General features: G+C 49.8%; 28 non-coding genes and 4 pseudogenes across 28 annotated transcripts; 11 read left to right on the forward strand and 21 right to left on the reverse strand.

The window, feature by feature from the left end:
• The first annotated feature begins 375 nt into the window (after positions 1–375).
• Positions 376–539, forward strand: LOC135041704 (U1 spliceosomal RNA). Its single transcript, XR_010235086.1, has one exon. It is a non-coding gene; the product is annotated as a U1 spliceosomal RNA (small nuclear RNA).
• Positions 540–691: 152 nt separating this feature from the next.
• LOC135041803 (U1 spliceosomal RNA) lies at positions 692–827 on the forward strand (annotated as a pseudogene).
• Positions 828–1528: 701 nt separating this feature from the next.
• LOC135041719 (U1 spliceosomal RNA) lies at positions 1529–1692 on the forward strand. The gene has a single exon (XR_010235100.1). It is a non-coding gene; the product is annotated as a U1 spliceosomal RNA (small nuclear RNA).
• A 152-nt stretch (positions 1693–1844) lies between these two features.
• Positions 1845–2007, forward strand: LOC135041809 (U1 spliceosomal RNA). The gene has a single exon (XR_010235171.1). It is a non-coding gene; the product is annotated as a U1 spliceosomal RNA (small nuclear RNA).
• A 674-nt stretch (positions 2008–2681) lies between these two features.
• LOC135041729 (U1 spliceosomal RNA) lies at positions 2682–2845 on the forward strand. The gene has a single exon (XR_010235110.1). It is a non-coding gene; the product is annotated as a U1 spliceosomal RNA (small nuclear RNA).
• Positions 2846–2996: 151 nt separating this feature from the next.
• Positions 2997–3159, forward strand: LOC135041735 (U1 spliceosomal RNA). Its single transcript, XR_010235115.1, has one exon. It is a non-coding gene; the product is annotated as a U1 spliceosomal RNA (small nuclear RNA).
• Positions 3160–3833: 674 nt separating this feature from the next.
• Positions 3834–3997, forward strand: LOC135041914 (U1 spliceosomal RNA). Its single transcript, XR_010235263.1, has one exon. It is a non-coding gene; the product is annotated as a U1 spliceosomal RNA (small nuclear RNA).
• A 152-nt stretch (positions 3998–4149) lies between these two features.
• On the forward strand, positions 4150–4312 carry LOC135041818 (U1 spliceosomal RNA). Its single transcript, XR_010235179.1, has one exon. It is a non-coding gene; the product is annotated as a U1 spliceosomal RNA (small nuclear RNA).
• Positions 4313–4986: 674 nt separating this feature from the next.
• Positions 4987–5150, forward strand: LOC135041852 (U1 spliceosomal RNA). The gene has a single exon (XR_010235204.1). It is a non-coding gene; the product is annotated as a U1 spliceosomal RNA (small nuclear RNA).
• A 152-nt stretch (positions 5151–5302) lies between these two features.
• Positions 5303–5438, forward strand: LOC135041810 (U1 spliceosomal RNA; annotated as a pseudogene).
• Positions 5439–6293: 855 nt separating this feature from the next.
• On the reverse strand, positions 6294–6456 carry LOC135041736 (U1 spliceosomal RNA). Its single transcript, XR_010235116.1, has one exon. It is a non-coding gene; the product is annotated as a U1 spliceosomal RNA (small nuclear RNA).
• A 468-nt stretch (positions 6457–6924) lies between these two features.
• On the forward strand, positions 6925–7087 carry LOC135041766 (U1 spliceosomal RNA). The gene has a single exon (XR_010235141.1). It is a non-coding gene; the product is annotated as a U1 spliceosomal RNA (small nuclear RNA).
• Positions 7088–7908: 821 nt separating this feature from the next.
• Positions 7909–8071, reverse strand: LOC135041754 (U1 spliceosomal RNA). The gene has a single exon (XR_010235134.1). It is a non-coding gene; the product is annotated as a U1 spliceosomal RNA (small nuclear RNA).
• Positions 8072–8223: 152 nt separating this feature from the next.
• LOC135041896 (U1 spliceosomal RNA) lies at positions 8224–8387 on the reverse strand. Its single transcript, XR_010235245.1, has one exon. It is a non-coding gene; the product is annotated as a U1 spliceosomal RNA (small nuclear RNA).
• A 674-nt stretch (positions 8388–9061) lies between these two features.
• LOC135041745 (U1 spliceosomal RNA) lies at positions 9062–9224 on the reverse strand. The gene has a single exon (XR_010235125.1). It is a non-coding gene; the product is annotated as a U1 spliceosomal RNA (small nuclear RNA).
• A 142-nt stretch (positions 9225–9366) lies between these two features.
• Positions 9367–9530, reverse strand: LOC135041715 (U1 spliceosomal RNA). Its single transcript, XR_010235097.1, has one exon. It is a non-coding gene; the product is annotated as a U1 spliceosomal RNA (small nuclear RNA).
• A 674-nt stretch (positions 9531–10204) lies between these two features.
• On the reverse strand, positions 10205–10367 carry LOC135041767 (U1 spliceosomal RNA). The gene has a single exon (XR_010235142.1). It is a non-coding gene; the product is annotated as a U1 spliceosomal RNA (small nuclear RNA).
• Positions 10368–10519: 152 nt separating this feature from the next.
• LOC135041839 (U1 spliceosomal RNA) lies at positions 10520–10678 on the reverse strand. The gene has a single exon (XR_010235193.1). It is a non-coding gene; the product is annotated as a U1 spliceosomal RNA (small nuclear RNA).
• A 694-nt stretch (positions 10679–11372) lies between these two features.
• LOC135041825 (U1 spliceosomal RNA) lies at positions 11373–11508 on the reverse strand (annotated as a pseudogene).
• A 152-nt stretch (positions 11509–11660) lies between these two features.
• Positions 11661–11824, reverse strand: LOC135041720 (U1 spliceosomal RNA). Its single transcript, XR_010235101.1, has one exon. It is a non-coding gene; the product is annotated as a U1 spliceosomal RNA (small nuclear RNA).
• Positions 11825–12692: 868 nt separating this feature from the next.
• LOC135041864 (U1 spliceosomal RNA) lies at positions 12693–12856 on the reverse strand. The gene has a single exon (XR_010235215.1). It is a non-coding gene; the product is annotated as a U1 spliceosomal RNA (small nuclear RNA).
• Positions 12857–13530: 674 nt separating this feature from the next.
• Positions 13531–13693, reverse strand: LOC135041742 (U1 spliceosomal RNA). The gene has a single exon (XR_010235122.1). It is a non-coding gene; the product is annotated as a U1 spliceosomal RNA (small nuclear RNA).
• Positions 13694–13845: 152 nt separating this feature from the next.
• On the reverse strand, positions 13846–14009 carry LOC135041922 (U1 spliceosomal RNA). Its single transcript, XR_010235271.1, has one exon. It is a non-coding gene; the product is annotated as a U1 spliceosomal RNA (small nuclear RNA).
• A 698-nt stretch (positions 14010–14707) lies between these two features.
• Positions 14708–14843, reverse strand: LOC135041804 (U1 spliceosomal RNA; annotated as a pseudogene).
• A 152-nt stretch (positions 14844–14995) lies between these two features.
• Positions 14996–15159, reverse strand: LOC135041916 (U1 spliceosomal RNA). The gene has a single exon (XR_010235265.1). It is a non-coding gene; the product is annotated as a U1 spliceosomal RNA (small nuclear RNA).
• A 3240-nt stretch (positions 15160–18399) lies between these two features.
• On the reverse strand, positions 18400–18563 carry LOC135041695 (U1 spliceosomal RNA). Its single transcript, XR_010235077.1, has one exon. It is a non-coding gene; the product is annotated as a U1 spliceosomal RNA (small nuclear RNA).
• A 670-nt stretch (positions 18564–19233) lies between these two features.
• Positions 19234–19396, reverse strand: LOC135041746 (U1 spliceosomal RNA). The gene has a single exon (XR_010235126.1). It is a non-coding gene; the product is annotated as a U1 spliceosomal RNA (small nuclear RNA).
• A 142-nt stretch (positions 19397–19538) lies between these two features.
• LOC135041716 (U1 spliceosomal RNA) lies at positions 19539–19702 on the reverse strand. Its single transcript, XR_010235098.1, has one exon. It is a non-coding gene; the product is annotated as a U1 spliceosomal RNA (small nuclear RNA).
• A 674-nt stretch (positions 19703–20376) lies between these two features.
• LOC135041768 (U1 spliceosomal RNA) lies at positions 20377–20539 on the reverse strand. The gene has a single exon (XR_010235143.1). It is a non-coding gene; the product is annotated as a U1 spliceosomal RNA (small nuclear RNA).
• Positions 20540–20691: 152 nt separating this feature from the next.
• Positions 20692–20855, reverse strand: LOC135041721 (U1 spliceosomal RNA). Its single transcript, XR_010235102.1, has one exon. It is a non-coding gene; the product is annotated as a U1 spliceosomal RNA (small nuclear RNA).
• Positions 20856–21529: 674 nt separating this feature from the next.
• Positions 21530–21692, reverse strand: LOC135041780 (U1 spliceosomal RNA). Its single transcript, XR_010235154.1, has one exon. It is a non-coding gene; the product is annotated as a U1 spliceosomal RNA (small nuclear RNA).
• Positions 21693–21844: 152 nt separating this feature from the next.
• Positions 21845–22008, reverse strand: LOC135041730 (U1 spliceosomal RNA). Its single transcript, XR_010235111.1, has one exon. It is a non-coding gene; the product is annotated as a U1 spliceosomal RNA (small nuclear RNA).
• Positions 22009–22522: the final 514 nt, after the last annotated feature.

The following is a 22522-nucleotide window of genomic DNA, read 5'->3' on the forward strand; positions in this document are numbered from 1 at the left end:
TGTTTAATGCGAACTAGGGGTCATCCAAGCACTGCGAAAGGCCGCCATGCCCTGCATGCCCCTTTTCTCTTTTCATATGCAGATGAGGGTTCCAGTCAACTTTGGCCCACTGCTTGGATAACATCACCGTATGCAAATCCGTCTGCTGCAGACCTTCCCCCAGGAGTGCTTGTACTAGTTGTTGCATATGGTTTGATATTTGATGGTGCTTCAGTATTAGGCAGCCTTCCGCCCTCCCATGTTCATCTGAAAAGATGTGGTCTCCCTGCAGTTGTTGTCCCCAGATGAGAGTTCACTTGTGCTGCCTCAGTTGAATCTCCTTTACTTGACAGAGATGTGCCTGAGCAGCTGCCCTCACCAGCCCTATCCCAAATCATACTTATTTTGCATAGGAGATTCCATGGTCATGAACATTGTTCTCCCAGGGTGAGGTTCATTCATTGCATTCTGGGTATGCTGACCCCTGTGATTTTCCCAAATGTGGGAAACTCGACTGCATTATTTGTGGTAGTGGGGGACTGTGTTTGTGCTTTCCTCTGGTCAGCTCTGGTAAAAGTCAGATTTCTTTGTCTCAGATCTTCCTCTAGCCTTGTTCTTCTTTCGAGAGTTCCCTGGTGCTGCCTCAGTTGGATCTCCTTCACTTCACAGGGGGGAACCCGAGCAGCGACCCTCCCCAGCTCTAGCCCAACTCCTACTTACCTGCCAGGTGAGATACTATGATCATGAAGGTGCTTCTCCCAGGGCAAGGCTCAACCATTGCACTCTGGGTGTGCTGCTCCTGCGATTTCCCCAAATGTGGGAAACTTGACTGCATAATTTGTGTTTCCCCTCGTCGGCTCTCGTATAATTCAGATCTCTTTGTCTCAGGTCTCTCTCCAGCCTAGTTTGCTGTCTGTTTCCACTTCTCTTTTCTTCAGCCGCTCCCTTCTATACCCTTGTGCACTATCCTGACTTCTCCTCCCGTCTGCTTACTTTGTGCCTTCCAATGCACAATGCAAACTACAGGTAGTGCTGCAGGGCCCACACCCTTTTACTTGCCTTACAGAGCAGCTCTGGAGCTGTTACAGTGCCCAGCTGCTGCAAGAAATCAGCTTGAATGCTTCAGGGGCTGGGGCATAGCCAACATGAGCCCCACACCAAAGGAGGGTGGAGGTGTTTAATGCAAACTAGGGGTCAGCCAAGCGCCGCAAAAGGCCACCATGCCCTGCACGCCCCTTTTCTCTTTTCATATGCAGACGAGGGTTGAAGCCAACTTTGACCCACTGCTTGGATGACATCACCATATGCAAATCCATCTGCGGCAGGCCTTCCCCCAGGAATGCTTGCACTAGTTGTTGCATTTGGTTTGTTGTTTGGGGGTGCTTCAGTATTAGGCAGCCTTCTGCCCTCCCATGTTCATCTGAAAATATATGTTCTCCCTGCAGTTGTTGTCCCAAGATGAGAGTTCCCTTGTGCTGCCTCAGTTGAATCTCCTTTACTTGACAGAGATGTGCATGAGCAGCGGCCCTCCCCAGCCCTATTCCAAATCATACTTATTTTGCATAGGAGATACCATGGTCATGAAGATTTTTCTCCCAGGGTGAGGTTCATTCATTGCATTTTGGGTATGCTGACCCCTGTGATTTCCCCAAATGTGGGAAACTTGACTGCATTATTTGTGGTAGTGGGAGACTGTGTTTGTGCTTTCCTCTGGTCAGCTCTGGTAAAAGTCAGATTTCTTTGTCTCAGATTTTCCTTTAGCCTTGTTCTTTTTTCGAGAGTTCCCTTGTGCTGCCTCAGTTGGATCTCCTTCACTTTACAGGGGGGTACCCGAGCAGCGACCCTCCCCAGCTCTAGCCCAACTCCTACTTACCTGCCAGGTGAGATACTATGATCATGAAGGTGCTTCTCCCAGGGCAAGGCTCACCCATTGTACTCTGGGTGTGCTGCTCCTGCGATTTCCCCAAATGTGGGAAACTTGACTGCCTAATTTGTGTTTCCCCTGGTCGGCTCTCGTATAATTCAGATCTCTTTGTCTCAGGTCTCTCTCCAGCCTAGTTTGCTGTCTGTTTCCACTTCTCTTTTCTTCAGCCGCTCCCTTTTATACCCTTGTGCACTATCCTGACTTCTCCTCCCGTCTGCTTACTTTGTGCCTTCCAATGCACAATGCAAACTACAGGTAGTGCTGCAGGGCCCACACCCTTTTACTTGCCTTACAGAGCAGCTCTGGAGCTGTTACAGTGCCCAGCTGCTGCAAGAAATCAGCTTGAATGCTTCAGGGGATGGGGCATGGCCAACATGAGCCCCACACCAAAGGAGGGTGGAGGTGTTTAATGCGAACTAGGGGTCATCCAAGCACCGCAAAAGGCCGCCATGCCCTGCACGCCCCTTTTCTCTTTTCATATGCAGATGAGGGTTGAAGCCAACTTTGACCCACTGCTTGGATGACATCACCGTATGCAAATCCGTCTTCTGCAGAACTTCCCCCAGGAATGCTTGCACTAGTTGTTGCATTTGGTTTGTTGTTTGGGGGTGCTTCAGTATTAGGCAGCCTTCTGCCCTCCCATGTTCATCTGAAAATATGTGTTCTCCCTGCAGTTGTTGTCCCCAGATGAGAGTTCCCTTGTGCTGCCTCAGTTGAATCTCCTTTACTTGACAGAGATGTGCCTGAGCAGCGGCCCTCCCCAGCTCTATCCCAAATCATACTTATTTTGCATAGGAGATACCATGGTCATGAAGACTATTCTCCCAGGGTGAGGTTCATTCATTGCATTATGGGTATGCTGACCCCTGTGATTTCCCCAAATGTGGGAAACTCGACTGCTTTATTTGTGGTAGTGGGGGACTGTGTTTGTGTTTTCCTCTGGTCAGCTCTGGTAAAAGTCAGATTTCTTTGTTCAGATCTTCCTCTAGCCTCGTTCTTCTTTCGAGAGTTCCCTTGTGCTGCCTCAGTTGGATCTCCTTCACTTGACAGGGGGGTGCCCAAGCAGAGACCCTCCCCAGCTCTAGCCCAACTCCTACTTACCTGCCAGGTGAGATACTATGATCATGAAGGTGCTTCTCCCAGGGCAAGGCTCACCCATTGCACTCTGGGTGTGCTGCCCCTGCGATTTCCCCAAATGTGGGAAACTTGACTGCATAATTTGTGTTTCCCCTGGTCGGCTCTCGTGTAATTCAGATCTCTTTGTCTCAGGTCTCTCTCCAAACTAGTTTGCTGTCTGTTTCCACTTCTCTTTTCTTCAGCCGCTCCCTTCTATACCCTTGTGCACTATCCTGACTTCTCCTCCCGTCTGCTTACTTTGTGCCTTCCAATGCACAATGCAAACTACAGGTAGTGCTGCAGGGCCCACACCCTTTTACTTGCCTTACAGAGCAGCTCTGGAGATGTTACAGTGCCCAGCTGCTGCAAGAAATCAGCTTGAATGCTTCAGGGGATGGGGCATGGCCAACATGAGCCCCACACCAAAGGAGGGTGGAGGTGTTTAATGCGAACTAGGGGTCATCCAAGCACCGCAAAAGGCCGCCATGCCCTGCACGCTCCTTTTCTCTTTTCATATGCAGATGAGGGTTGAAGCCAACTTTGACCTACTGCTTGGATGACATCACCGTATGCAAATCCGTCTTCTGCAGAACTTCCCCCAGGAATGCTTGCACTAGTTGTTGCATTTGGTTTGTTGTTTGGGGGTGCTTCAGTATTAGGCAGCCTTCTGCCCTCCCATGTTCATCTGAAAATATGTGTTCTCCCTGCAGTTGTTGTCCCCAGATGAGAGTTCCCTTGTGCTGCCTCAGTTGAATCTCCTTTACTTGACAGAGATGTGCATGAGCAGCGGCCCTCCCCAGCCCTATTCCAAATCATACTTATTTTGCATAGGAGATACCATGGTCATGAAGATTGTTCTCCCAGGGTGAGGTTCATTCATTGCATTTTGGGTATGCTGACCCCTGTGATTTCCCCAAATGTGGGAAACTTGACTGCATTATTTGTGGTAGTGGGGGACTGTGTTTGTGCTTTCCTCTGGTCAGCTCTGGTAAAAGTCAGATTTCTTTGTCTCAGATTTTCCTCTAGCCTTGTTCTTCTTTCGAGAGTTCCCTTGTGCTGCCTCAGTTGGATCTCCTTCAGTTTACAGGGGGGTACCCGAGCAGCGATCCTCCCCAGCTCTAGCCCAACTCCTACTTACCTGCCAGGTGAGATACTATGATCATGAAGGTGCTTCTCCCAGGGCAAGGCTCACCCATTGCACTCTAGGTGTGCTGCTCCTGCGATTTCCCCAAATGTGGGAAACTTGACTGCATAATTTGTGTTTCCCCTGGTCGGCTCTCGTATAATTCAGATCTCTTTGTCTCAGGTCTCTCTCCAGCCTAGTTTGCTGTCTGTTTCCACTTCTCTTTTCTTGAGCCGCTCCCTTCTATGCCCTTGCGCACTATCCTGACTTCTCCTCCTGTCTGCTTACTTTGTGCCTTCCAACGCACAATGCGAACTACAGGTAGTGCTGCAGGGCCCACACCCTTTTACTTGCCTTACAGAGCAGCTCTGGAGCTGTTACAGTGCCCAGCTGCTGCAAGAAATCAGCTTGAATGCTTCAGGGGCTGGGGCATAGCCAACATGAGCCCCACACCAAAGGAGGGTGGAGGTGTTTAATGCAAACTAGGGGTCAGCCAAGTGCCGCAAAAGGCCACCATGCCCTGCACGCCCCTTTTCTCTTTTCATATGCAGACGAGGGTTGAAGCCAACTTTGACCCACTGCTTGGATGACATCACCATATGCAAATCCATCTGCGGCAGGCCTTCCCCCAGGAATGCTTGCACTAGTTGTTGCATTTGGTTTGTTGTTTGGGGGTGCTTCAGTATTAGGCAGCTTTCTGCCCTCCCATGTTCATCTGAAAATATATGTTCTCCCTGCAGTTGTTGTCCCCAGATGAGAGTTCCCTTGTGCTGCCTCAGTTGAATCTCCTTTACTTGACAGAGATGTGCATGAGCAGCGGCCCTCCCCAGCCCTATTCCAAATCATACTTATTTTGCATAGGAGATACCATGGTCATGAAGATTTTTCTCCCAGGGTGAGGTTCATTCATTGCATTTTGGGTATGCTGACCCCTGTGATTTCCCCAAATGTGGGAAACTCAACTGCATTATTTGTGGTAGTGGGGGACTGTGTTTGTGCTTTCCTCTGGTCAGCTCTAGTAAAAGTCAGATTTCTTTGTCTCACATTTTCCTCTAGCCTTGTTCTTCTTTCGAGAGTTCCCTTGTGCTGCCTTTGTTGGATCTCCTTCACTTTACAGGGGGGTACCCGAGCAGCGACCCTCCCCAGCTCTAGCCCAACTCCTACTTACCTGCCAGGTGAGATACTATGATCATTAAGGTGCTTCTCCCAGGGCAAGGCTCACCCATTGTACTCTGGGTGTGCTGCTCCTGCGATTTCCCCAAATGTGGGAAACTTGACTGCATAATTTGTGTTTCCCCTCGTCGGCTCTCGTATAATTCAGATCTCTTTGTCTCAGGTCTCTCTCCAGCCTAGTTTGCTGTCTGTTTCCACTTCTCTTTTCTTCAGCCGCTCCCTTCTATACCCTTGTGCACTATCCTGACTTCTCCTCCCGTCTGCTTACTTTGTGCCTTTCAATGCACAATGCAAACTACAGGTAGTGCTGCAGGGCCCACACCCTTTTACTTGCCTTACAGAGCAGCTCTGGAGCTGTTACAGTGCCCAGCTGCTGCAAGAAATCAGCTTGAATGCTTCAGGGGCTGGGGCATAGCCAACATCAGCCCCACACCGAAGGAGGGTGGAGGTGTTTAATGCAAACTAGGGGTCAGTCAAGCGCCGCAAAAGGCCACCATGCCCTGCACGCCCCTTTTCTGTTTTCATATGCAGATGAGGGTTGAAGCCAACTTTGACCCACTGCTTGGATGACATCACCATATGCAAATCCATCTGCGGCAGGCCTTCCCCCAGGAATGCTTGCACTAGTTGTTGCATTTGGTTTGTTGTTTGGGGGTGCTTCAGTATTAGGCAGCCTTCTGCTGCACCCTGCTTTGGTGTGGGGCTCATGTTGGCCATGCCCCATCCCCTGAAGCTTTCAAGCAGATTTCTTGCAGCAGCTGGGCACTGTAACAGCTCAAGAGCTGCTCTGTAAGGCAAGTAAAAGGGTGTGGGCCCTGCAGCACTACCTGTAGTTTGCATTGTGCATTGGAAGGCACAAAGTAAGCAGACGGGAGGAGAAGTCAGGATAGTGCACAAGGGTATAGAAGGGAGCGGCTGAAGAAAAGAGAAGTGGAAACAGACAGCAAACTAGGCTGGAGAGAGATCTGAGACAAAGAGATCTGAATTATACGATAGCCGACCAGGGGAAACACAAATTATGCAGTCAAGTTTCCCACATTTGGGGAAATCGCAGGGGCAGCACACCCAGAGTGCAATGGGTGAGCCTTGCCCTGGGAGAAGCACCTTCATGATCATAGTATCTCACCTGGCAGGTAAGTATGAGTTGGGCTAGAGCTGGGGAGGGTCGCTGCTCGGGCACCCCCCTGTTAAGTGAAGGAGATCCAACTGAGGCAGCACAAGGGAACTCTCAAAAGAAGAACAAGGCTAGAGGAAGATCTGAAACAAAGAAATCTGACTTTTACCAGAGCTGACCAGAAGAAAACACAAACACAGTCCCCCACTACCACAAATAAAGCAGTCGAGGTGAGGTTCATTCATTGCATTTTGGGTATGCTGACCCCTGTGATTTCCCCAAATGTGGGAAACTCGACTGCTTTATTTGTGGTAGTGGGGGACTGTGTTTGTGTTTTCTTCTGGTCAGCTCTGGTAAAAGTCAGATTTCTTTGTTTCAGATCTTCCTCTAGCCTTGTTCTTCTTTTGAGAGTTCCCTTGTGCTGCCTCAGTTGGATCTCCTTCACTTAACAGGGGGGTGCCCGAGCAGCGACCCTCCCCAGCTCTAGCCCAACTCCTACTTACCTGCCAGGTGAGATACTATGATCATGAAGGTGCTTCTCCCAGGGCAAGGCTCACCCATTGCACTCTGGGTGTGCAGCCCCTGCGATTTCCCCAAATGTGGGAAACTTGACTGCATAATTTGTGTTTCCCCTGGTCGGCTCTCGTATAATTCAGATCTCTTTGTCTCAGATCTCTCTCCAGCCTAGTTTGCTGTCTGTTTCCACTTCTCTTTTCTTCAGCCGCTCCCTTCTATACCCTTGTGCACTATCCTGACTTCTCCTCCCGTCTGCTTACTTTGTGCCTTCCAATGCACAATGCAAACTACAGGTAGTGCTGCTGGGCCCACACCCTTTTACTTGCCTTACAGAGCAGCTCTGGAGCTGTTACAGTGCCCAGCTGCTGCAAGAAATCTGCTTGAATGCTTCAGGGGATGGGACATGGCCAACATGAGCCCCACACCAAAGGAGGGTGGAGCAGAAGGCTGACTAATACTGAAGCACCCCCAAACAACAAACCAAATGCAACAACTAGTGCAAGCATTCCTGGGGGAAGGCCTGCCGCAGATGGATTTGCATATGGTGATGTCATCCAAGCAGTGGGTCAAAGTTGGCTTCAACCCTCGTCTGCATATGAAAAGAGAAAAGGGGCGTGCAGGGCATGGTGGCCTTTTGCGGCGCTTGACCGACCCCTAGTTTGCATTAAACACCTCCACCCTCCTTCGGTGTGGGGCTCATGTTGGCTATGCCCCAGCCCCTGAAGCATTCAAGCTGATTTCTTGCAGCAGCTGGGCACTGTAACAGCTCCAGAGCTGCTCTGTAAGGCAAGTAAAAGGGTGTGGGCCCTGCAGCACTACCTGTAGTTTGCATTGTGCATTGGAAGGCACAAAGTAAGCAGACGGGAGGAGAAGTCAGGATAGTGCACAAGGGTATAGAAGGGAGCGGCTGAAGAAAAGAGAAGTGGAAACAGACAGCAAACTAGGCTGGAGAGAGACAAAGAGATCTGAATTATACGAGAGCCGACCAGGGGAAACACAAATTATGCAGTCAAGTTTCCCACATTTGGGGAAATCGCAGGAGCAGCACACCCAGAGTGCAATGGGTGAGCCTTGCCCTGGGAGAAGCACCTTCATGATCATAGTATCTCACCTGGCAGGTAAGTAGGAGTTGGGCTAGAGCTGGGGAGGGTCGCTGCTCGGGTACCCCCCTGTCAAGTGAAGGAGATCCAACTGAGGCAGCACAAGGGAACTCTCGAAAGAAGAACAAGGCAAGAGGAAAATCTGAGACAAAGAAATCTGACTTTTACCAGAGCTGACCAGAGGAAAGCACAAACACAGTCCCCCACTACCACAAATAATGCAGTTGAGTTTCCCACATTTGGGGAAATCACAGGGGTCAGCATACCCAAAATGCAATGAATGAACCTCACCCTGGGAGAACAATCTTCATGACCATGGTATCTCCTATGCAAAATAAGTATGATTTGGAATAGGGCTGGGGAGGGCCGCTGCTCTGGCACATCTCTGTCAAGTAAAGGAGATTCAACTGAGGCAGCACAAGGGAACTCTCATCTGGGGACAACAACTGCAGGGAGAACACATATTTTCAGATGAACATGGGAGGGCAGAAGGCTGCCTAATACTGAAGCACCCCCAAACAACAAACCAAATGCAACAACTAGTGCAAGCATTCCTGGGGGAAGTTCTGCAGAAGACGGATTTGCATACGGTGATGTCATACAAGCAGTGGGTCAAAGTTGGCTTCAACCCTCATCTGCATATGAAAAGAGAAAAGGGGCGTGCAGGGCATGGCGGCCTTTTGCGGTGCTTGGATGACCCCTAGTTCGCATTAAACACCTCCACCCTCCTTTGGTGTGGGGCTCATGTTGGCCATGCCCCATCCCCTGAAGCATTCAAGCAGATTTCTTGCAGCAGCTGGGCACTGTAACAGCTCCAGAGCTGCTCTGTAAGGCAAGTAAAAGGGTGTGGGCCCTGCAGCACTACCTGTAGTTTGCATTGTGCATTGGAAGGCACAAAGTAAGCAGACGGGAGGAGAAGTCAGGATAGTGCACAAGGGTATAGAAGGGAGCGGCTGAAGAAAAGAGAAGTGGAAACAGACAGCAAACTAGGCTGGAGAGAGACCTGAGACAAAGAGATCTGAATTATACGAGAGCCGACCAGGGGAAACACAAATTATGCAGTCAAGTTTCCCACATTTGGGGAAATCGCAGGGGCAGCACACCCAGAGTGCAATGGGTGAGCCTTGCCCTGGGAGAAGCACCTTCATGATCATAGTATCTCACCTGGCAGGTAAGTAGGAGTTGGGCTAGAGCTGGGGAGGGTCTCTGCTCGGGCACCCCCCTGTCAAGTGAAGGAGATCCAACTGAGGCAGCACAAGGGAACTCTCAAAAGAAGAACAAGGCTCTGAAACAAAGAAATCTGACTTTTACCAGAGCTGACCAGAGGAAAACACAAACACAGTCCCCCACTACCACAAATAAAGCAGTCGAGTTTCCCACATTTGGGGAAATCACAGGGGTCAGCATACCCAGAATGCAATGAATGAACCTCACCCTGGGAGAATAATCTTCATGACCATGGTATCTCCTATGCAAAATAAGTATGATTTGGGATAGAGCTGGGGAGGGCCGCTGCTCAGGCACATCTCTGTCAAGTTAAGGAGATTCAACTGAGGCAGCACAAGGGAACTCTCATCTAGGGACAACAACTGCAGGGAGAACACATATTTTCAGATGAACATGGGAGGGCAGACGGCTGCCTAATACTGAAGCACCCCCAAACAACAAACCAAATGCAACAACTAGTGCAAGCATTCCTGGGGGAAGGCCTGCCGCAGATGGATTTGCATATGGTGATGTCATCCAAGCAGTGGGTCAAAGTTGGCTTCAACCCTCGTCTGCATATGAAAACAGAAAAGGGGCGTGCAGGGCATGGTGGCCTTTTGCTGCGCTTGTCTGACCCCTAGTTTGCATTAAACACCTCCACCCTTCTTCGGTGTGGGGCTCATGTTGGCTATGCCCCAGCCCCTGAAGCATTCAAGCTGATTTCTTGCAGCAGCTTGGCACTGCAACAGCTCCAGAGCTGCTCTGTAAGGCAAGTAAAAGGGTGTGGGCCCTGCAGCACTACCTGTAGTTTGCATTGTGCATTGGAAGGCACAAAGTAAGCAGACGGGAGGAGAAGTCAGGATAGTGCACAAGGGTATAGAAGGGAGCGGCTGAAGAAAAGAGAAGTGGAAACAGACAGCAAACTAGGCTGGAGAGAGACCTGAGACAAAGAGATCTGAATTATACGAGAGCCGACCAGGGGAAACACAAATTATGCAGTCAAGTTTCCCACATTTGGGGAAATCGCAGGAGCAGCACACCCAGAGTACAATGGGTGAGCCTTGCCCTGGGAGAAGCACCTTCATGATCATAGTATCTCACCTGGCAGGTAAGTAGGAGTTGGGCTAGAGCTGGGGAGGGTCGCTGCTCGGGTACCCCCCTGTAAAGTGAAGGAGATCCAACTGAGGCAGCACAAGGGAACTCTCGAAAGAAGAACAAGGCTAAAGGAAAATCTGAGACAAAGAAATCTGACTTTTACCAGAGCTGACCAGAGGAAAGCACAAACACAGTCTCCCACTACCACAAATAATGCAGTCAAGTTTCCCACATTTGGGGAAATCACAGGGGTCAGCATACCCAAAATGCAATGAATGAACCTCACCCTGGGAGAAAAATCTTCATGACCATGGTATGTCATATGTATGATTTGGAATAGGGCTGGGGAGGGCCGCTGCTCATGCACATCTCTGTCAAGTAAAGGAGATTCAACTGAGGCAGCACAAGGGAACTCTCATCTTGGGACAACAACTGCAGGGAGAACATATATTTTCAGATGAACATGGGAGGGCAGAAGGCTGCCTAATACTGAAGCACCCCCAAACAACAAACCAAATGCAACTACTAGTGCAAGCATTCCTGGGGGAAGGCCTGCAGCAGACGGATTTGCATATGGTGATGTCATCCAAGCAGTGGGTCAAAGTTGGCTTCAACCCTCGTCTGCATATGAAAAGAGAAAAGGGGCGTGCAGGGCATGGTGGCCTTTTGCGGCGCTTGGCTGACCCCTAGTTTGCATTAAACACCTCCACCCTCCTTTGGTGTGGGGCTCATGTTGGCTATGCCCCAGCCCCTGAAGCATTCAAGCTGATTTCTTGCAGCAGCTGGGCACTGTAACTGCTCCAGAGCTACTCTGTAAGGCAAGTAAAAGGGTGTGGGCCCTGCAGCACTACCTGTAGTTCGCATTGTGCGTTGGAAGGCACGAAGTAAGCAGACGGGAGAAGTCAGGATAGTGCGCAAGGGCATAGAAGGGAGCGGCTCAAGAAAAGAGAAGTGGAAACAGACAGCAAACTAGGCTGGAGAGAGACCTGAGACAAAGAGATCTGAATTATACGAGAGCCGACGAGGGGAAACACAAATTATGCAGTCACGTTTCCCACATTTGGGGAAATCGCAGGAGCAGCACACCCAGAGTGCAATGGTTGAGCCTTGCCCTGGGAGAAGCACCTTCATGATCATAGTATCTCACCTGGCAGGTAAGTAGGAGTTGGGCTAGAGCTGGGGAGGGTCGCTGCTCGGGTTCCCCCCTGTGAAGTGAAGGAGATCCAACTGAGGCAGCACCAGGGAACTCTCGAAAGAAGAACAAGGCTAGAGGAAGATCTGAGACAAAGAAATCTGACTTTTACCAGAGCTGACCAGAGGAAAGCACAAACACAGTCTCCCACTACCACAAATAATGCAGTCAAGTTTCCCACATTTGGGGAAATCACAGGGGTCAGCATACCCAAAATGCAATGAATGAACCTCACCCTGGGAGAAAAATCTTCATGACCATGGTATCTCCTATGCAAAATAAGTATGATTTGGAATAGGGCTGGGGAGGGCCGCTGCTCATGCACATCTCTGTCAAGTAAAGGAGATTCAACTGAGGCAGCACAAGGGAACTCTCATCTTGGGACAACAACTGCAGGGAGAACATATATTTTCAGATGAACATGGGAGGGCAGAGGACTGCCTAATACTGAAGCACCCCCAAACAACAAACCAAATGCAACAACTAGTGCAAGCATTCCTGGGGGAAGGCCTGCCGCAGATGGATTTGCATATGGTGATGTCATCCAAGCAGTGGGTCAAAGTTGGCTTCAACCCTCGTCTGCATATGAAAAGAGAAAAGGGGCGTGCAGGGCATGGTGGCCTTTTGCGGCGCTTGGCTGACCCCTAGTTTGCATTAAACACCTCCACCCTCCTTTGGTGTGGGGCTCATGTTGGCTATGCCCCAGCCCCTGAAGCATTCAAGCTGATTTCTTGCAGCAGCTGGGCACTGTAACAGCTCCAGAGCTGCTCTGTAAGGCAAGTAAAAGGGTGTGGGCCCTGCAGCACTACCTGTAGTTCGCATTGTGCGTTGGAAGGCACAAAGTAAGCAGACAGGAGGAGAAGTCAGGATAGTGCGCAAGGGCATAGAAGTAAGCGGCTCAAGAAAAGAGAAGTGGAAACAGACAGCAAACTAGGCTGGAGAGAGATCTGAGACAAAGAGATCTGAATTATACGAGAGCCGACCTGGGGAAACACAAATTATACAGTCAAGTTTCCCACATTTGGGGAAATCGCAGGAGCAGCACACCCAGAGTGCAATGGGTTAGCCTTGCCCTGGGAGAAGGAACTCTCGAAAGAAGAACAAGGCTAGAGGAAAATCTGAGACAAAGAAATCTGACTTTTACCAGAGCTGACCAGAGGAAAGCACAAACACAGTCCCCCACTACCAAAAATAATGCAGTTGAGTTTCCCACATTTGGGGAAATCACAGGGGTCAGCATACCCAAAATGCAATGAATGAACCTCACCCTGGGAGAAAAATCTTCATGACCATGGTATCTCCTATGCAAAATAAGTATGATTTGGAATAGGGCTGGGGAGGGCCGCTGCTCATGCACATCTCTGTCAAGTAAAGGAGATTTAACTGAGGCAGCACAAGGGAACTCTCATCTGGGGACAACAACTGCAGGGAGAACACATATTTTCAGATGAACATGGGAGGGCAGAAGGCTGCCTAATACTGAAGCACCCCCAAACAACAAACCAAATGCAACAACTAGTGCAAGCATTCCTGGGGGAAGTTCTGCAGAAGACGGATTTGCATACGGTGATGTCATCCAAGCAGTGGGTCAAAGTTGGCTTCAACCCTCATCTGCATATGAAAAGAGAAAAGGGGCGTGCAGGGCATGGCGGCCTTTTGCGGTGCTTGGATGACCCCTAGTTCGCATTAAACACCTCCACCCTCCTTTGGTGTGGGGCTCATGTTGGCCATGCCCCATCCCCTGGAGCATTCAAGCTGATTTCTTGCAGCAGCTGGGCACTGTAACAGCTCCAGAGCTGCTCTGTAAGGCAAGTAAAAGGGTGTGGGCCCTGCAGCACTACCTGTAGTTTGCATTGTGCATTGGAAGGCACAAAGTAAGCAGACGGGAGGAGAAGTCAGGATAGTGCACAAGGGTATAGAAGGGAGCGGCTGAAGAAAAGAGAAGTGGAAACAGACAGCAAACTAGGCTGGAGAGAGACCTGAGACAAAGAGATCTGAATTATACGAGAGCCGACCAAGGGAAACACAAATTATGCAGTCAAGTTTCCCACATTTGGGGAAATCGCAGGGGCAGCACACCCAGAGTGCAATGGGTGAGCCTTGCCCTGGGAGAAACACCTTCATGATCATAGTATCTCACCTGGCAGGTAAGTAGGAGTTGGGCTAGAGCTGGGGAGGGTCGCTGTTCGGGCACCCCCCTGTCAAGTGAAAGAGATCCAACTGAGGCAGCACAAGGGAACTCTCGAAAGAAGAACAAGGCTAGAGGAAGATCTGAGACAAAGAAATCTGACTTTTTCCAGAGCTGGCCAGAGGAAAGCACAAACACAGTCCCCCACTACCACAAATAATGCAGTCGAGTTTCCCACATTTGGGGAAATCACAGGGGTCAGCATACCCAGAATGCAATGAATGAACCTCACCCTGGGAGAACAATCTTCATGACCATGGTATCGCCTATGCAAAATAAGTATGATTTGGGATAGGGCTGGGGAGGGCCGCTGCTCAGGCACATCTCTGTCAAGTAAAGGAGATTCAACTGAGGCAGCACAAGGGAACTCTCATCTGGGGACAACAACTGCAGGGAGAACACATATTTTCAGATGAACATGTGAGGGCAGAAGGCTGCCTAATACTGAAGCACCCCCAAACAACAAACCAAATGCAACAACTAGTGCAAGCATTCCTGGGGGAAGGCCTGCAGCAGATGGATTTGCATATGGTGATGTCATCCAAGCAGTGGGTCAAAGTTGGCTTCAACCCTCGTCTGCATATGAAAAGAGAAAAGGGGCGTGCAGGGCATGGCGGCCTTTTGCAGCGCTTGGATGACCCCTAGTTTGCATTACACACCTCCTCCCTCCTTCTGTGTGGGGCTCATGTTGGCTATGCCCCAGCCCCTGAAGCATTAAAGCTGATTTCTTGCAGCAGCTGGGCACTGTAACTGCTCCAGAGCTACTCTGTAAGGCAAGTAAAAGGGTGTGGGCCCTGCAGCACTACCTGTAGTTCGCATTGTGCGTTGGAAGGCACGAAGTAAGCAGACGGGAGAAGTCAGGATAGTGCGCAAGGGCATAGAAGGGAGCGGCTCAAGAAAAGAGAAGTGGAAACAGACAGCAAACTAGGCTGGAGAGAGACCTGAGACAAAGAGATCTGAATTATACGAGAGCCGACGAGGGGAAACACAAATTATGCAGTCAAGTTTCCCACATTTGGGGAAATCGCAGGAGCAGCACACCCAGAGTGCAATGGTTGAGCCTTGCCCTGGGAGAAGCACCTTCATGATCATAGTATCTCACCTGGCAGGTAAGTAGGAGTTGGGCTAGAGCTGGGGAGGGTCGCTGCTCGGGTTCCCCCCTGTGAAGTGAAGGAGATCCAACTGAAGCAGCACCAGGGAACTCTCGAAAGAAGAACAAGGCTAGAGGAAGATCTGAGACAAAGAAATCTGACTTTTACCAGAGCTGACCAGAGGAAAGCACAAACACAGTCCCCCACTACCACAAATAATGCAGTCGAGTTTCCCACATTTGGGAAAATCACAGGGGTCAGCATACCCAGAATGCAATGAATGAACCTAACCCTGGGAGAACAATCTTCATGACCATGGTATCTCCTATGCAAAATAAGTATGATTTGGGATAGGGCTGGTGAGGGCCGCTGCTCAGGCACATCTCTGTCAAGTAAAGGAGATTCAACTGAGGCAGCACAAGGGAACTCTCATCTGGGGACAACAACTGCAGGGAGACCACATCTTTTCAGATGAACATGGGAGGGCGGAAGGCTGCCTAATACTGAAGCACCATCAAATATCAAACCATGGCCCTCATTCCGAGTTGATCGCTCGCAAGGCGATTTTAGCAGAGTTACACACGCTAAGCCGCCGCCTACTGGGAGTGAATCTTAGCTTCTTAAAATTGCGACCGATGTATTCGCAATATTGCGATTACAAACTACTTAGCAGTTTCAGAGTAGCTTCAGACTTACTCTGCATCTGCGATCAGTTCAGTGCTTGTCGTTCCTGGTTTGACGTCACAAACACTCCCAGAGTTCGCCCAGACACTCCCCCGTTTCTCCGGCCACTCCTGCGTTTTTTCCGGAAACTGTAGCGTTTTTTCCCACACGCCCATAAAACGGCCTGTTTCCGCCCAGTAACACCCATTTCCTGTCAATCACATTACGATCGCCGGAGCGAAGAAAAAGCCGTGAGTAAAAATACTTTCTTCATTGTAAAATTACTTGGCGCAGTCGCAGTGCGAATATTGCGCATGCGTACTAAGCAGAATTTCACTGCGATGCGATGAAATTTACAGAGCGAACGACTCGGAATGAGGGCCCATATGCAACAACTAGTACAAGCACTCCTGGGGGAAGGTCTGCAGCAGACGGATTTGCATACGGTGATGTAAATCCAAGCAGTGGGCCAAAGTTGACTGGAACCCTCATCTGCATATGAAAAGAGAAAAGGGGCATGCAGGGCATGGCGGCCTTTTGCAGTGCTTGGATGACCCCTAGTTCGCATTAAACACCCCCACCCTCCTTTGGTGTGGGGCTCATGTTGGCCATGCCCCATCCCCTGATGCATTCAAGCTGATTTCTTGCAGCAGCTGGGCACTGTAACAGCTCCAGAGCTGTTCTGTAAGGCAAGTAAAAGTGTGTGGGCCCTGCAGCACCACCTGTTGTTCGCATTGTGCGTTGGAAGGCACAAATTAAGCAGACGGGAGGAGAAGTCAGGATAGTGCGCAAGGGCATTCTTTTCTCTTAGTCCGGGGGCAAGGCTTCAAAATGGGGTCTGCAACGGAGGAGACACAGGGGGCGTGGTCACAGCAGCTTTTCTCTACAGTCTGCACCAGCAGGAGCCTACACCATTTTTTATGATCACGCTGAACTGCAGTGCGACTGCAATGACAGCATGGTCAAGAAGGGAGGCGTCATGCTGGGTGGCCATGCCCTGTCACTGTGCAGGAGCCAGCACCGCTCACACACTAGTCCCCGGGTGCAGCCCCCAACCCCCGGGACACCCGGAGCAACAAAATGTAGATTCAGGCCACCAGGCCACGCCCCTACCTATGAAACCATGCCTCCTTTTTACCATTGCGCTGTTTATCTGCGCGCACTGCATTACAATCTCCCTCGCCACCTCTCTGGGTGTCACCAGTGATAGTGACACCTCTGCCATGCTTGTAGCAGCTGGTCCTAAGATCTACGCCTCAAGCCCTGAGTGTTTGCCCTTGTGACTTGTTGATCATCATAGCGAAGCAGATGCTTACAGAAAACTGCAGGGGCTTAGATTGAAAATAAAAACAATTGATGGGTATAAGGTAGAGAGGAGTGGGTTCGGTTCTCCGAGAACCGAATTCCCCACGAACTCCACGTGGTTTACATTGGTCCGAGGCAGGCTCGGTTGTTCCTGCCTGACTCGGAAAACCTGAACAAGGGAAAATGTCATCATCCCGCTGTCAGATTCTCGTGAGATTCGGATTCCATATAAAGAGCTGCGCGTTGCTGCCATTTTTACTCGTGCATTGAAGAGAGAGCGGAGAGGACGTGGCTATGTTCTCTCAGTGGAAATCTCAATATCAGTGCTCAGTATCAGTGGTTACTTATTGCTGCTCAGTAATACTAGTAGTGTGTCTCTCCTGCTCAGTGTCAGTTCTCAGTAGTATCCTCATCAGTGCTCAGTATCACTGCTCATTGTCTTGTGCTGCATTGTGGTGCTCAGCATACTACAGTACATTACTAATAGTCCAGTGCTGCATCTTGCTGCTCAGTGTCAGTTCTAGTATCCTCATCAGTGCTCACTATCACTGCTCATTGCATTGTGGTGTTCTGTATACTACAGTAACATAGTAATATAGTATATATAGAGGAGCGGGTTCGGTTCTCCGAGAACCGAATTCCCGACGAACTCCACGTGGTTTACACTGGTCCGAGGCAGGCTCGGTTGTTCCTGCCTGACTCGGAAAACCTGAACAAGGGAAAATGTCATCATCCCGCTGTCGGATTCTCGCGAGATTCGGATTCCATATAAAGAGCTGCGCGTTGCCGCCATTTTTACTCGTGCATTGAAGAGAGAGCGGAGAGGACGTGGCTATGTTCTCTCAGTGGAAATCTCAATATCAGTGCTCAGTATCAGTGGTTACTTATTGCTGCTCAGTAATACTAGTAGTGTGTCTCTCCTGCTCAGTGTCAGTTCTCAGTAGTATCCTCATCAGTGCTCAGTATCACTGCTCATTGTCTTGTGCTGCATTGTGGTGCTCAGCATACTACAGTACATTACTAATAGTCCAGTGCTGCATCTTGCTGCTCAGTGTCAGTTCTAGTATCCTCATCAGTGCTCACTATCACTGCTCATTACATTGTGGTGTTCTGTATACTACAGTAACATAGTAATATAGTAACATATGGTAACATAGTTTTTGAGGTTGAATAGAGGCAAATTGCCCATCGTGTTCAACCTGTTTTAAGTTGTGATGATTCTACATACTTGCTGAATAATGTTTTATGACTAGTTAGCTACTATAACTCATGTTACCCCCGGATTAACCATGTTGATATTTTAAGTATTATAACCTTGGATAGCTTTTTCATTCAGAAATGTATCCATTCCTTTTTTAAATCCAATTACAGAGTCCGCCATTACCACCTTCCCTGGCAGGGAATTCCACATCCTGATTGCCCTAACAGTGAAGATCATAGTATCTCACCTGGCAGGTAAGTAGGAGTTGGGCTAGAGCTGTGGAGGATTGCTGCTCGGGCACCCCCTGTCAAGTGAAGGAGATCCAACTGAGGCAGCACAAGGGAACTCTCGAAAGAAGAACAAGGCTAGAGGAAGATCTGAGACAAAGAAATCTGACTTTTACCAGAGCTGACCAGAGGAAAGCACAAACACAGTCCCCCACTACCACAAATAATGCAGTCGAGTTTCCCACATTTGGGGAAATCACAGGGGTCAGCATACCCAGAGTGCAATGAATGAACCTCACCCTGGGAGAACAATCTTCATGACCATGGTATCTCCTATGCAAAATAAGTATGATTTGGGATAGGGCTGGGGAGGGCCGCTGCTCAGGCACATCTCTGTCAAGTAAAGGAGATTCAACTGAGGCAGCACAAGGGAACTCTCATCTGGGGACAACAACTGCAGGGAGAACACATATTTTCAGATGAACATGGGAGGGCAGAAGGCTGCCTAATACTGAAGCACCCCCAAACAACAAACCAAATGCAACTACTAGTGCAAGCATTCCTGGGGGAAGGCCTGCAGCAGACGGATTTGCATATGGTGATGTCATCCAAGCAGTGGGTCAAAGTTGGCTTCAACCCTCGTCTGCATATTAAAATAAAAAAGGGGTGTGCAGGGCATGGCTGCCTTTTGCGGTGCTTGGATGACCCGTAGTTCGCATTAAACACCTCCACCCTCCTTCGGTGTGGGGCTCATGTTGGCTATGCCCCAGCCCCTGAAGCATTCAAGCTGATTTCTTGCAGCAGCTGGGCACTGTAACAGCTCCAGAGCTGCTCTGTAAAGCAAGTAAAAGGGTGTGGGCCCTGCAGCACTACTTGTAGTTTGCATTGTGCGTTGGAAGGCACAAAGTAAGCAGACGGGGAAGTCAGGATAGTGCACAAGGGCATAGAAGGGAGCGGCTGAAGAAAAGAGAAGTGGAAACAGACAGCAAACTAGGCTGGAGAGAGACCTGAGACAAAGAGATCTGAATTATACGAGAGCCGACCAGGGGAAACACAAATTATGCAGTCAAGTTTCCCACATTTGGGGAAATCGCAGGGGCAGCACACCCAGAGTGCAATGGGTGAGCCTTGCCCTGGGAGAAGCACCTTCATGATCATAGTATCTCACCTGGCAGGTAAGTAGGAGTTGGGCTAGAGCTGGGGAGGGTCTCTGCTCGGGCACCCCCCTGTCAAGTGAAGGAGATCCAACTGAGGCAGCACAAGGGAACTCTCAAAAGAAGAACAAGGCTCTGAAACAAAGAAATCTGACTTTTACCAGAGCTGACCAGAGGAAAACACAAACACAGTCCCCCACTACCACAAATAAAGCAGTCGAGTTTCCCACATTTGGGGAAATCACAGGGGTCAGCATACCCAGAATGCAATGAATGAACCTCACCCTGGGAGAATAATCTTCATGACCATGGTATCTCCTATGCAAAATAAGTATGATTTGGGATAGAGCTGGGGAGGGCCGCTGCTCAGGCACATCTCTGTCAAGTTAAGGAGATTCAACTGAGGCAGCACAAGGGAACTCTCATCTAGGGACAACAACTGCAGGGAGAACACATATTTTCAGATGAACAAGGGAGGGCAGAAGGCTGCCTAATACTGAAGCACCCCCAAACAACAAACCAAATGCAACAACTAGTGCAAGCATTCCTGGGGGAAGGCCTGCCGCAGATGGATTTGCATATGGTGATGTCATCCAAGCAGTGGGTCAAAGTTGGCTTCAACCCTCGTCTGCATATGAAAACAGAAAAGGGGCGTGCAGGGCATGGTGGCCTTTTGCTGCGCTTGTCTGACCCCTAGTTTGCATTAAACACCTCCACCCTCCTTCGGTGTGGGGCTCATGTTGGCTATGCCCCAGCCCCTGAAGCATTCAAGCTGATTTCTTGCAGCAGCTTGGCACTGCAACAGCTCCAGAGCTGCTCTGTAAGGCAAGTAAAAGGGTGTGGGCCCTGCAGCACTACCTGTAGTTTGCATTGTGCATTGGAAGGCACAAAGTAAGCAGACGGGAGGAGAAGTCAGGATAGTGCACAAGGGTATAGAAGGGAGCGGCTGAAGAAAAGAGAAGTGGAAACAGACAGCAAACTAGGCTGGAGAGAGACCTGAGACAAAGAGATCTGAATTATACGAGAGCCGACCAGGGGAAACACAAATTATGCAGTCAAGTTTCCCACATTTGGGGAAATCGCAGGAGCAGCACACCCAGAGTACAATGGGTGAGCCTTGCCCTGGGAGAAGCACCTTCATGATCATAGTATCTCACCTGGCAGGTAAGTAGGAGTTGGGCTAGAGCTGGGGAGGGTCGCTGCTCGGGCACCCCCCTGTAAAGTGAAGGAGATCCAACTGAGGCAGCACAAGGGAACTCTCGAAAGAAGAACAAGGCTAAAGGAAAATCTGAGACAAAGAAATCTGACTTTTACCAGAGCTGACCAGAGGAAAGCACAAACACAGTCTCCCACTACCACAAATAATGCAGTCAAGTTTCCCACATTTGGGGAAATCACAGGGGTCAGCATACCCAAAATGCAATGAATGAACCTCACCCTGGGAGAAAAATCTTCATGACCATGGTATCTCCTATGCAAAATAAGTATGATTTGGAATAGGGCTGGGGAGGGCCGCTGCTCATGCACATCTCTGTCAAGTAAAGGAGATTCAACTGAGGCAGCACAAGGGAACTCTCATCTTGGGACAACAACTGCAGGGAGAACATATATTTTCAGATGAACATGGGAGGGCAGAAGGCTGCCTAATACTGAAGCACCCCCAAACAACAAACCAAATGCAACAACTAGTGCAAGCATTCCTGGGGGAAGGCCTGCCGCAGATGGATTTGCATATGGTGATGTCATTCAAGCAGTGGGTCAAAGTTGGCTTCAACCCTCGTCTGCATATGAAAAGAGAAAAGGGGCGTGCAGGGCATGGTGGCCTTTTGCGGCGCTTGGCTGACCCCTAGTTTGCATTAAACACCTCCACCCTCCTTTGGTGTGGGGCTCATGTTGGCTATGCCCCAGCCCCTGAAGCATTCAAGCTGATTTCTTGCAGCAGCTGGGCACTGTAACAGCTCCAGAGCTGCTCTGTAAGGCAAGTAAAAGGGTCTGGGCCCTGCAGCACTACCTGTAGATCGCATTGTGCGTTGGAAGGCACAAAGTAAGCAGACAGGAGGAGAAGTCAGGATAGTGCGCAAGGGCATAGAAGGGAGCGGCTCAAGAAAAGAGAAGTGGAAACAGACAGCAAACTAGGCTGGAGAGAGACCTGAGACAAAGAGATCTGAATTATACGAGAGCCGACCAGGGGAAACACAAATTATGCAGTCAAGTTTCCCACATTTGGGGAAATCGCAGGGGCAGCACACCCAGAGTGCAATGGGTGAGCCTTGCCCTGGGAGAAGCACCTTCATAATCATAGTATCTCACCTGGCAGGTAAGTAGGAGTTGGGCTAGAGCTGGGGAGGGTCGCTGTTCGGGCACCCCCCTGTGAAGTGAAGGAGATCCAACTGAGGTAGCACAAGGGAACTCTCGAAAGAAGAACAAGGCTAGAGGAAGATCTGAGACAAAGAAATCTGACTTTTTCCAGAGCTGACCAGAGGAAAGCACAAACACAGTCCCCCACTACCACAAATAATGCTGTCGAGTTTCCCACATTTGGGGAAATCACAGGGGTCAGCATACCCAGAATGCAATGAATGAACCTCACCTTGGGAGAACAATCTTCATGACCATGGTATCGCCTATGCAAAATAAGTATGATTTGGGATAGGGCTGGGGAGGGCCGCTGCTCAGGCACATCTCTGTCAAGTAAAGGAGATTCAACTGAGGCAGCACAAGGGAACTCTCATCTGGGGACAACAACTGCAGGGAGAACACATATTTTCTGATGTACATGTGAGGGCAGAAGGCTGCCTAATACTGAAGCACCCCCAAACAACAAACCAAATGCAACAACTAGTGCAAGCATTCCTGGGGGAAGGCCTGCAGCAGATGGATTTGCATATGGTGATGTCATCCAAGCAGTGGGTCAAAGTTGGCTTCAACCCTCGTCTGCATATGAAAAGAGAAAAGGGGCGTGCAGGGCATGGCGGCCTTTTGCAGCGCTTGGATGACCCCTAGTTCGCATTACACACCTCCACCCTCCTTCGGTGTGGGGCTCATGTTGGCTATGCCCCAGCCCCTGAAGCATTCAAGCTGATTTCTTGCAGCAGCTGGGCACTGTAACTGCTCCAGAGCTACTCTGTAAGGCAAGTAAAAGGGTGTGGACCCTG

The sequence above is a fragment of the Pseudophryne corroboree genome, unplaced genomic scaffold (genome assembly GCF_028390025.1).
Source record: "Pseudophryne corroboree isolate aPseCor3 unplaced genomic scaffold, aPseCor3.hap2 scaffold_804, whole genome shotgun sequence".
Lineage (NCBI taxonomy): Eukaryota > Metazoa > Chordata > Amphibia > Anura > Myobatrachidae > Pseudophryne > Pseudophryne corroboree.